Here is a 12,894-nt window from a genome sequence, read left to right on the forward strand (position 1 = left end):
ATAAATTACTTGTACAAGAATTTGTCAGGTGAGAGAAAGAGAATGAGGAGCAGAATCCTTTACAACATTCATTGCTCTCTTTAGTATTTTCTGGTTTTCAGTTCATAAATGAGAAATGAAGATCTAAAAGCTGAACTATTTCTATTAAGGACAGACTTAAGAGAATGCAGATCATAGAATCTGGAAAAACAAAAAAAAAATCAGCTGCTGGAACTCAGCAGGCTGAGCAGCATCTGTGGGGGTGAAGGGATTATTGATATTTTGGGTCAGAACAGAATGGAGAGGATTGATAAACAGTATAAAAAGGAGATGGAGAGTGGTGGGACGGGGTCAAGTAGGTGAACTAAAGGGAGTGACTGAAGGATGATAAGCAGATCAAGCCTAGTTGAAGAGGGTGAGGGGGGAGTTGGGAGAGGTGGGTAGATGATAGATAGAAGCAGGCTTAAATAATCAAGATGGAACTAGGGAGAGAGGGATGGCTACTAGCTTTGGAATATACTAAATGAGGAAGGTGATAAAGGGAAATAAATATTGTGTGTGTGTGTGTGTGTGTGTGTGTGTGTGTGTGTGTAAGGGTGGTGGGGGACAGTGTGTGTGCGAGTGCGGTGAAAATTAGAGAAGAATCAGTGAAAAAATCCTTAGAATTGAGTTATGCACAATCGAGGTAGCTTCAATAATGATCTAATGCCCAATTTTAGAATTCTATGTATGGAATAATTGAGGTTATTGGGACTTTGCACTCAGCAATTTTGACTACAGCTTTTATTGCTGGTAAATGTGCAATTAAAGATAGAAATTAGCAAGTTACTGTGCTATTAACCATCTTGCATGAGTTTCACTTCACTTGTATTCCATATTTACAGTATGCACACCTATCATTATATGGACATATAATCTGTGTACAAGCAATATGTATTTACATTTAAATTGTGTTTTATTATTCTGTTCAGTATTTTTTGTGTTTTTTTTGTGCTGCATCTGATCCAGAGTAACAATTAGTTCATTCTCTTTACATTTGTATACAGGAAGTGATACTAAATAATATTGATTTTACTGCTGGTTTAATATTCAGATAAATAATTACACAGTTAAGTTATGAAAGTGAGAATTTACAAATTCAGGTGCAAATAAATTACTAATGATATAATCATTCCTAATTTGTTATCATTTTTAAGTCAAGGTGCAAGTTTGGGATGGAAGACCCACTCTAAGGACAGAAACACCAACACGACACTCATTATAATACAGAGGAAATGCTCTGCAGTCAGAGGTGGCATTTTTCATCAGATATTAAAATGAAGCTTCTCAGCTAATCAAATAATAAACAATAGAATGACAAAGAGAAGAAAATCTATTCTCAGTGTAAAAGATAATAGTTATCACTTAGTCAACACTTCCAACAGCACATGAACTGATTTATCACTAAGTGTGAGAACTTGTTATTTACAAATTGGCTGCCTTACTAATTTTGCTCCCCTGCATTATCGCAGTTAGTGCTTTTCCAAAATGCTCCATTGCCTGTAAAGTCCTTTAGGATAAACTTACTGCATGGTAGGTCCCACGTAAATGCAAGTTTTCCTTTGAAACACTATTAAAATACTTGGGATCTGCTTATCTGGCACTGAAGAAGTGAACATGTGATGCCTCATTCATTCAGAATTTAGGGATGGTTGATTTATTAACATACTTTTGTTTACTTACTGTCTTAGTTTTCATTCACTTTATGTACATAACATCACAATGTATTAAATAATGAAACTGCAACTTCTTTCAGACTCTGCATAATTCAGTGAACATTTGCAATTTGATGGGGTGAAATGATAAGCTGTGGTTTTACCTGCAGAGAATATAATATTGAAAAAAGATGCTCAACTTCCACTTTGCCACAAAACTCCTCAGAAAAGATTGATCCCCCTGAGCTCCTCCAGTGGACTGTCTGATGTGTTCTATCCCAATGAGATCCTCCAGCAGACTGTCTGGAAGACATTGTGAAAATGATTGATATTCTGAATGCAGCATATTATGTTAATACATTAATATTTAATACCTATAAACGTTGATTTCATGAATAGTATTGTGTCAATTTTTCCGTTATCTCATAACTTAAGATGGTCATATAACTCTTGCTTTGGCTAGCAGCTTAATGTAAGGGGTGATAGCCCCCAGCCCAGCCAAACTTAAGAAATCTCATTTGGGTGGATGCTGTGCGATGTGTCCCCTCTTACAAATCAGTACCACAAAATAACAAACAGTACACAATATGTGATTAAACGATTGAGCTTTATAATTCTTACTTTGACTATATGGTTAGTGAAGAAAACAAAAAAAAGAGAAGGGTCCATTCTCATGAAAGTCTATTGCGCAATGTTGGAGCTCACTGATAAACTGGTTGTCCACCATCGACCTCCACCGATCATTGCTGACCTTCGGACCCTCGCTCTAAGTCCACTCTATCTGGCGGTCTACCAACTCTCTCCATTTCACGTCTTCACTCCTCATCTCTCCCTAGCAAAAGACCACAAAAATCTCTCTTCCAGACTCACAAGAAAAAACATTCCTCTCATTAGATAGCCCCAGCATTCCAAACCCCATTATCTCTAGTCATAACCTAAACATTGCTGCTACAGAGAAACCGTTACATTAGCAGTGAAACCTTACAGCATGTTACAGCTAGAATGACCATTGTTAATGTATTTAATTTTAGATCATAAGTTCATAAGACATAGGAGCAGAACTGGGCCATTCAGCTTATTGAGTCTGCTCTGCCATTCCATCATGCTGATCCCGATCCGACTCAACTCCATACACCCACCTTCTCGCCATATCCTTTCATGCCATGACTGATCAGGGAACTATCAACTTCTGCCTTAAATATACTCACGGACTTGGCTTCCACTGCAGTCTGTGGCACTACTCTCTGGCTAAAAAAATTCCTCCTTACCTCTGCTCCAAAAAGTTACCCCTCAGTTGAGTTTGTACCCTCTAGTTTATGGATACCCCCACCATAGGAAACATCCTCTCCACATCCACCCTATCTAGTTCTTTCAACAACATTCGGTAGGTTTCAATGAGATTCCCCCTCCCCATATTCTTCTAAATTCCAGTGAGTGCAGGCCCAAAGCTGACAAATGCTCCTTGTATGCTAACCCCTTCTTTCCCAGAATCACCTTCATGAACCTCCTCTGGACTCTCTCCAATGACAACACATCCTTTCTGAGATATAGGCCCAAATGTGTTGACATGTGTATTATAACAGCTCAGCGTTATCTCCTTGCTTTTACTTTCTATTCTCCTTGAAATAAATGCCAACATTACATTTGCCTTCTTTACCACAGACTCAACTTGTAAATTGACCTTCTGGCAGTCTTGCACGAGGACTCCTAAATCTCTCGGCACCTCTGATGTTTAAACCTTCTCCCCATTTAGATAATAGTCTGCACTATTGTTCCTTTTACCAAAATGCATTATCGTACATTTCCCAAAACTGTATTCCAGCTGCCACTTTTTTGTCAATTCTTCTAATTTATCTAAATCCTGCTGCAATTGCATTGGTTCCTCAGCACAACCTACCCCTCTACCTAGCTTCACATCATCTGCAAACTTTGCCACAGAGCCATCAGTTCCATTATCCAAATCATTGACAAACAATGCAAAAAGTAGTTACTCCAAATCTGACTCCTGAGGAACACCACTAGTCACTTTCAACCAACCAGAAAAGGTCCCTTTTGTTACCATTCACTACCTCCTTCCTGCCAGCCATTCTTCCATCCATGCCAGTATCTTTCCTGCAATGCAATAAGATTTTATCTTGTTAAGCCACCTCATGTATGGTACCATATCAAATGCCTTCTGAAAATCCAAGTAACTGATATCCACTGCCTCTCCTTTGTCTACCCTGCTTGTTACTTTTGGAATGTTGCCATGGAAATTTAACCACGGTCCCCATTACATCCTCAGTTGGGAATTTCTATGAAAACATATTTACTATAAGTTGGAACTCAACTTACATAAGTTGCATTAATTACTTCCTCTCTCATGGACTTTCAACTTCAAAGTAATTTCCTTGATTAATTGAATTCTTTGCTCAACATCTAAAGCCCTACTCCTTACCACACTAATTAGCCTAAATATCAGCTGATTGATAAATCCACTTAATTATCAGCCCTTTTGATCACCCTGCTCGTGTCTCACCTCCTCAACCACTTCCTACTAGCTTTCCACCTAATAACAGTTATCGTAAGCAATTAAAGGGCCCTGATCATGACCTTTCTCTCACCCCAACTTTCTATACAAAGTCATTTAGTCAGTCTTCTTTGACATGGTCTGCAGAGAAATTACATGCAAAGGTTAACTTAAGTTATCTTCAGTAGAGCTTGAAGTCTTCAATAAAAACTATCATTAGCTTTCAATGCAATGGCCCTATTAAGGACTAAAACAATTTCAAGGCATATGCCTTTAAAGCACGATTATTTTGAAGTGCAGCTGCTTATAATTTAATCAACTCCTTTAAGGCAACTGGCTTTAATTAGTTTAGTTAATTAAACGCATTTTTTCTTGGTCAGATCCTCAGGTCAAATGAAAGTCATTCATCTTACTCATGTAAATAGATGGTTAAATCTGAAAGAAGCACGCTGTCAGTTAGAACTATCTTCTTTTGATCCACTTCCAGTATTGGAAAAAAAGAAATATGGTTGCTCAACCAGATTATTGAGACCTTGGTAAAAAGCTATCCTGAAATTGGACTTGAATCTGGACTTCTGCTGTCAGGATTCATGTGTTTGAAAGCATAGAGAAAAATATAAATAAATCAACTCATATCAAGACAGTGCGATTAAGTAAATATGGAGATAATTATTTCAAATTCTCAACACTGCTAGTGCCTTTCTTGAAAAATGACAGTGCGGATTTCATTGACAGTATTGAGAATAGGATACACACTGGTTAATGTGATTCACAGCTCCCGACAGACTGTCTTTTGGATAAGCATGCAGTGGATAATTTAAGAAAGTCCATCGAAAGGGTGTGCTATGTATTTTGACTGTGCATGTGCCTTTAAGAACAATGTGCACCATGTGCTTAATTTTTGAAATATTTTTGTACCAGCTATAGTTGGTTAAGACTTCACCATCTTCATTTAAAAATGTACTTGGTGCAGCCCCACCCTTGATACTTGTCTTACACCATACTAATACAAAAAAGTCTATATTCACTACAGTTCAGAATCAGATATAATATCATCAGCATATGTTGTGAAATTAGTTAACTTTGGGGCAGCGGTACAATGCAAAACAATGTGTTGTGCAATACAGAACAATACAATGCAATATACAGAGAAGGGAACGTCGACTCAAACCATGAGAGGCCTGCGTCAGACATTTTCATGCCTTACAAGGCACAGATTGAAAGTCTGTGTGGGGCGCCACTCCTTGCACAGACTAGAGCAATGTGTGATTAAGTGCCTTGCTCAAGGGCACAAACATGCTGCCACAGCTGAGGCTCGAACTAGCAACCTTGAGGTAACTAGATGAACGCCTTAACCACTTGGCCACGTGCCCAACAAAGAAGAAAATTGTAAATGACTGTGTATATATATATATACATCCCAGACATCCACGCTCACCCATCTTCCCACTGCCTTAACAATGATAGAGCTCCTCTTGTCCTTACCAGCCCATGAGCCTTTGCATCCAACATATCATCCTTCACAACATCTGCCTTCTCCAAAGGGATTCTACCACCAAACACATCCTTACCTCCCTCCACTCTCTACAGGGATCACTTCCACTGTGATCCATTTGTCCATTCGTCCCTCCCCACTAATCTTCCTTCTGGCAGTTTTCCCCTGCAAGCAGCCAAACTGCTACTCTTACTCATTGACCGCCTTTCTCACCTCCATTCAGGACCCCAAATAATCCTTCCAGGTGAGGCAACACTTTACTTGTGAATCTATTGGTCCCAATGTGGTCCCTTCAGCATTGGTGAGACCCATCATAAATTGGGTGACTGCTTCGTTGAGCACTTCTGCTCCATCTGCCAAAAGCGAATCTGCTTTCTGGCCCAAAATTTTAATTCCAATTCTCATTCCCATTCTGACATGTCAGTCCATGGCCTCCCCAGGATGGAGGAGCAACATGTTATATTCCATTTGGGTAGCCTCCTACCTGATGTCAAGAACAGTAATTTCTCCTTCTGGTAAAAAAAATTCACTCTCCCTCCTCTCTTCTTCTATTCCTCACTCTGGCCTCTTGCTTCTTCTCGCCTACCTATCACCTTGCCCTGGCGACCCTCCTTCTTCCCTTTCTCCTATGGTCCACTCTGCTGTCCTATCAGATTCGTTCCTCTCTAACCTTTTACCTTTTCCACCCACCTTGCTTCATCTTCTAGCTATCCTTCTTGATCTCCCACCTCCTTTTAATTCTGGCATCTTCCCCCTACCATTCCAGTCCTGAAGAATGGCCTTGACCCAAAATATCGACTGTTTTTCATGTCCATGTATGGTGCCTGACCTGCTAAGTTCCTCCACCATTTTGTTTTTGTTATCTTCTTACATGCCTATCACCAGTGATTCTCTGGATATCCTGCATACTATTCACACCAGGGATAAGTCACAGGACAATGTGCAAACAGCACACAGAGAACACTTGCATAAGTGTATTTGTTGTTTGCATTATACTAGAAAATTGATACTGTGTACTAAAATGTCACAGTGATTTGTTGTACCAATGCTAGCATCCAATGATAAAGTGGAAAGTTAGAACCTCAGGACGGGGTGTTGTGGTGAGGCTGTTTCATTCAAATGAAATGATAAAACAGTAGACGAAAAGATACAAGTTATTAAGTGCAAAGAAGATCTGTGAGGATATTGCTGGGACTCTGAAGACTGAGTATTGAAGAGAGTATGACCATATTGGACCTCTTACTCCTCTTACTAGCTCTTCTTTCAGTTAGTCCTGACGAAGGGTCTCGGCCTGAAACGTCGACTGTACCTTTTCCTAGAGATGCTGCCTGGCCTGCTGCGTTCACCAGCAACTTTTATGTGTGTTGCATGACCATATTGGAACTGTTTTCTACAGAGCATAAGAGAATGAGGGTTAGTCTTTGTATATAATCATGAAGATCAAGGCACTTAACCTTTTTCCCAGGTTTGAAGAAGCAAGAACAGGAGAACATAGGTTTAGTGTGAGTGGGAAAGGATTACTAGGAACCTGAGGAGCAAATATTTCACCTGGAAAATGTGTAGTGTTCTTCAGGGGTCAGTATTTGGACTGCTACTTTTCCCATTGTTTGTCAATGATTTGGATAATGGTATTGTTGTGTCTGTGGCAAAGTTTGTGGATGATTTTTGTGAAAGTTTGTGAAAGCTAAGTGGAAGGGTAGGTAGTGCTGAGGAAGTAATGCGATTGCAGCAGGACTTCGACAGATAGGAAGAATGGGCAAAAATTTGGCAGATGGAAAACAGTGTTGGGAAATGCATTTTGGTAAAAGGAACTATAGTGTTGACCATTCTCTAAATGGGGAAAAGGTTCAAACATTAGAGATGCAGAGGAACCTAGGAGGATTTATGCAAAACTCCCAAAAGGTTAATTTACAGGTTGAGTCTGTGGTAAAGAAGGCAAATGCAATGTTAACATATTTTTCAAGGGGAATAGAATGTAAAAGCAAGGAGATAATGCTGAGCCTTTATAAGACACTAGTCAGGCTGGACTTGGAGTATTGTCAACAGTTTTGAGCCCCATATCTCAGAAAGGATGTTTTGTCATTGGAGAGAATCCAGAGGAGGTTCATGAGGATGATTCCCGGAATGAAGGCGTTAACAAATGAAGAGTGTTTGGCAGCTCTCGGCCTGGACTCAATGGAATTTAGAAGAATGTTGGGGGGGGTGTGGATCTCATTGAAAACTACCAAATATTGAAAGGACTAGATATGGTGGATATGGAGGGGATGTTTGCTGTGGTCGGGGTATCCAGAACTAGAGAGCACAGCCTCAAAATTGAGGGGCAACCTTTTAGAACAGAGGTAAAGAGGAATTTTTCAACCAGAGAGTAGTGCCACAGACTGTGGTGGAGGCCAAGTCTGTGGGTATATTTAAGGCGGAAGTTGATAATTTCCTGATCGGTCAAGGCATCAAAAGAGATGGTGAGAGGACAGCTGTATGGGGTTGAGTAGGATCTGAGATCAGCTACAATGTAGTGGCTTAATTCTGCTCCTATATCTTATGGTCTTATAGAATAAGCTTCCATAGAAAGCATTTGAAGCTGGTATATTAACAGCATTTAAAAAGTATTTGGATATGTACATTCGAAGGCACTGGGCCAAATGCAGGAAGCGGACTAGATTATATGGGAATCTTGGTCTCATGGACCACTGGGTCGAGGAGCTCACTTTTGACTCCATGACCTTAAATTTGTGTAGTGTCTACTGGGTTGTTCCTGGAGTTACTAAATAGACTGAATCACGTGCAGGCTGAAGTGGATTCCTTGGGGAAAAATCATATTGTGATGCTGTGGATCTTTTGTTACATTGGGCTTGGATTAACTGATGTTGATTCAATAGAGTGTAGCTAAAGTGCACTAACAGAGACTACTAAGATGAGCAAAAGGTAAATATTAGACATAATCCAGAGCAGGAAATTCAAATGCATTAATAGCTTTGATTCACTGGAAGGAGCATTGGAATTTATTTTATTTCAGGACACAGTGCAGACTAGGCCATTCCATCCCTTCAAGCTTTGTCAGCCCAGCAACCCCTGACAACCCCAATTTAACCCGAACCTAATCACGGCAATGGTCCCTCTGAGCTTGCATGCACAGACATCTTTTGCTACTAGTGCATAAAGGAACCAGAACTGCGCCCAAAAGGTTGTCACCCACTACCTCGTTGGCACGTTAAGTTTACTTCACGAATGTACACAATCACATTTCCTTTTCCGATTTCTGATGCGAATGATGTTGGCGATGTAGAATTTGCGATGATTTTGTCTGCAAATTTTAGAACTGGCTTATTTATATAGTTTGTATAGATGAAATCATTCTATGTGCACATGTTGCTGTCACTGGGCAAAAAATTACACAGTACAAGTTTTTTACACACACAGGTCATTAGAAATTAGAGGGAACATTGAATCACGGGACAATTTACAATGGCTAATTAACCTACCCAGTACAACTTTGGACTGTGGGAGGAAACCAGAGTATCTTGAGAAAAGTCCACACATTCCATGGGGAGGACGCACAAAGACTCCTTACAGAGGTTGCTTGAATTGAACTCCAAACTCTGACGGCCCAAGCTTTAGCAGCATCGTGCTAATCGCTATGCTACCTCGTGACTATAGGTAGTTAAACTGAAAGTCAAGGTACGAGACAGTACCTGCAATGGCATAGATACAGGAGTTGTAAGAAAAGTTCGACTTAGAAAATGCCATTATTGAGCTAGTGGTATCTGTGGAAATATTGGAAACATAATGGCTATATTGGTAGATTGGGTGTATTGGTCTATGTTAAGCCTGGAGTTACGATTAATTTTTAGGACATGGTATATTATAAATAAAAAAAGTCAGAGTATCAATTAATTCTTCATGAATCTGGTTGGTAAAGTGATTTTAGGCCAATCTAAGAATAGTAATATAACTAATCCAGAGCAATAAATTCAACTGTATCTTTATAATTAATCAATTAATTGTATGATTTTATATTTATGTAAATAATTGTTTGGATAACTGTTAATCTTTTTAAATGGAAAGCGCTGTTGTATATATTCTCTGTATGTACCATTAGGAACTTTGTGCACCATGTGGTATTTCTTTTCTAACATTGTTGATGATAAATTCTTGTTGACTGCTTTTAATAAAGGGTATGTCATATGTAGCTTTTTCCTTGTCTTTATTTGAATAGCAATTCAAAGGAGCATATGGTAACTTCAGGTACTTAGGTGGTTTACTTACTGGAAAGTTATCTGTACAGAGGGACTTTAGTTATGAGGACAGGCTGGATAAGTTCAGTTTGTTTTAAAAGAAGTGCTCATCTAACAGGTTTTTTTACTAAGTTGTGAAGGAGGAAAAAGAACTCTTAAAGGTTTCAAAATTTTGTGAGGTGGTAAAATCTTCAAAATGTTTTTATTTTGAGAAAATGAAAAGCTGCTTCCAGAAGTGGAAAGTTTTTGATTGAATTATAAAATGAATTCAAGTTAACTTCTTTTTCACTGAAGTTAATATACTTGTTGAATTCAAAAACGATCACTTTAACCTGTGATGCTACTTGCAGACATCAGAGAACTTATCAGTGATGGCAAGTAATTCATTAGGATTTCAGCAGCTTGGCTATGGCACTTGACATAGCGGAAAAAAAACAAGAAAAAAGGTTTTGCAAGCTAAAAATCAGTGAGATAAATTACAGTGGGGATTTACTACTTGCCTTCTATAATGTAGGTGGAAGAAGGCATAAACCTCCGAAAATCCACGGCGAATACAATCGTCAATGGCTTCCATGTTTTCAACACAGGTCAAAGGTTCTTTGGATAAGTATAAAAATTCCCATAAAAGGAAATTTCAAAAGTAATTGATTTACCTCAGGGGTGTTGTTTGTTACCCTCTAAAATATTATTTTAAAAAAATCTTGGGTTCATTTAAATGACACTTGGATCTGTTTGGAATAAAGAATAGAGGCGGACACACTAAATACTATTAATTAAATTTATGAAATTAATTTTGATCACTTCAGGTAAGTTGAATTGTATTTCCTAGTGTTTTTTTTTCCTTGTCTTGTAACTGTATGTTTGATTTTCCATTGATTTTGTAGGAATTTGCATGAAGCAAAAAGTGAATATATTGTGATGCTTCTGTATCCTCCATTATTTGCATTTTATACTGTGGCTGAAGTGAAAGAATTTGCTGTATTTTCACCTCAGCTAAGTGATTTCATTTTTATGCTTTTTCATCTTCATGTTCTACTTTAGGTTGGATAATTTTGTATCCAGTTTCCTCTTTGCTCACCACTCTTCTGTTCTAGAACATGCCTTTAATATTCCAGCACCAGAATAAGCAGTCAATGAGCCTTGGTTCCCCCTGACCTTACTCAGTTGAATGCAGAGATATAAACAGAAAATGATTGAAAAACTAACAAATGGGACTTCATCTATGGAAACTCCCACCTAACGTAAGTGCTTGACCTGAAATATTAACTGTTTCTCCCTCCATAGATGTAATCTAACTGATTAACATTTCATATTAACTTGAGACTTGAGCAATAGAACAGCTGAAAATTTATTCATCTCAAAACACAAATCATATTCCATGCAAAATATATGCAGAAATTTACAAACTTTATCATTTACTGTAGTGCATATCTCAGAACTCAAAAGTTGAAATCCTTTGTTATTTTTGTTCTCAGTCATGATATACCCAACCTAGAAACTGGAATTTCAGATTTTTTTATGGTGCTATGTTATGAAGTTAAACTTTTTACTTTCTTGCTGATAGTAGAATGGCTACTTAGTAAGTACATCTACTTGACTATAGTGATGTGCATAAATGAATTCTCATGGATCCAGCTCACATTTTGCCCACCTATCATTCAGGAATTGCTACCTTTTAGTGTCTAATATTTGAATTGGTACCAACTGTCTTGAAATTACAAATTCCAGAAGGCACTTGAAAATAAAATGCATCAACATGCTAGCATTAAAATTGTATTACTATTTTTTATTCTGTACTTATAATATTTACATCAGGAACTTCACAATTCAACTTTAGCTCTCAATGATTTGCCGAGTCATGGACGTCCCATATTTAGCATTAAAACAGAGGAAGTATTAAAATTTGATTATTGTTGGCTGAACAAAAACTAGTCATAATTTTACTAAAGCACAGATATTTGTTCATTGGCATCTACTGGACTAACTGTTATGATGAGAGTCGTTGAAAGTGACAAGAAGACTTACAGAAATATTCATAGCTCTGGTTTGATTGAGATGAGTCTCTTAGCCCGATTGTTATGCAAATTCCCTCTGGTTCGTGGAATATAGCAATCATAAACTAACCTTGATCTCTATTTCTCAGAGGCCTACTTCATATAAACTTGATTTTGCTGGAAAGATTGCATCTTTCTCCAAATGATATGTTTTGCTCTAATGCTTAAACTTAATATTAGAGAATTCATTTATATTCTGATTTGAACCATAAATTTTCATCTTGAGTGTGAAGGCAGCTTAGTTACCATGCTGCTTAAACCAGATTCCTAAAATGCTTTCTTAGGTATGATGTGGCTGGAAGTGTGATGAAGTACTTTTGTTAATCAATCAATCCAGGACCAATGTAATCATTTTACATACAGTAAAAGTAAAGATTGACTACAGCAAAGACTCAGTGTGTATCAAACCATCTTTAGTGCTGTGTTTTGGCAGAGATGTCATGAAGGAAATAATTCTTCTGAGCTGCATTCTTCCTTGCAAGTTACAAACATGAGGTTCTATAACCTGACCTGATCTCAATGATTTGCTTGCTTCTTGTTATCATTCGATTTACAAACTGAGCTTCTAGCAGAGTTTTCTTGCAGAGTCAAGTGGCAATTGCATGTCTACACAATCCCATTTCTCTTGCACGCTCAGAATAGATTTGAATACTAAGGGAAGTATAGCTGTTTAAATATCTACAGATATCTTAAAAAATGGGGAAAGAATGACACGGTTGAATGTGCAGGGACAGATTATAAATTGTGTATTAAACATGGGTTCTTGCACACGCAATTTAATGGAGGCAATGTCTGCCACAGGTAAGAGTGTGAAGTTGTCTGCATGGTGAGCTGCCAACATGGACCAGTGTGTAAGATCCTGTATATACCATACATTTAATACAGATCAATGTTCGGAGACTTACATGCAATGAGCCACTGACCAAGGTAA

Source organism: Mobula hypostoma, chromosome 10 (genome assembly GCF_963921235.1).
Source record: "Mobula hypostoma chromosome 10, sMobHyp1.1, whole genome shotgun sequence".
Taxonomy (NCBI): Eukaryota; Metazoa; Chordata; class Chondrichthyes; order Myliobatiformes; family Myliobatidae; genus Mobula; species Mobula hypostoma.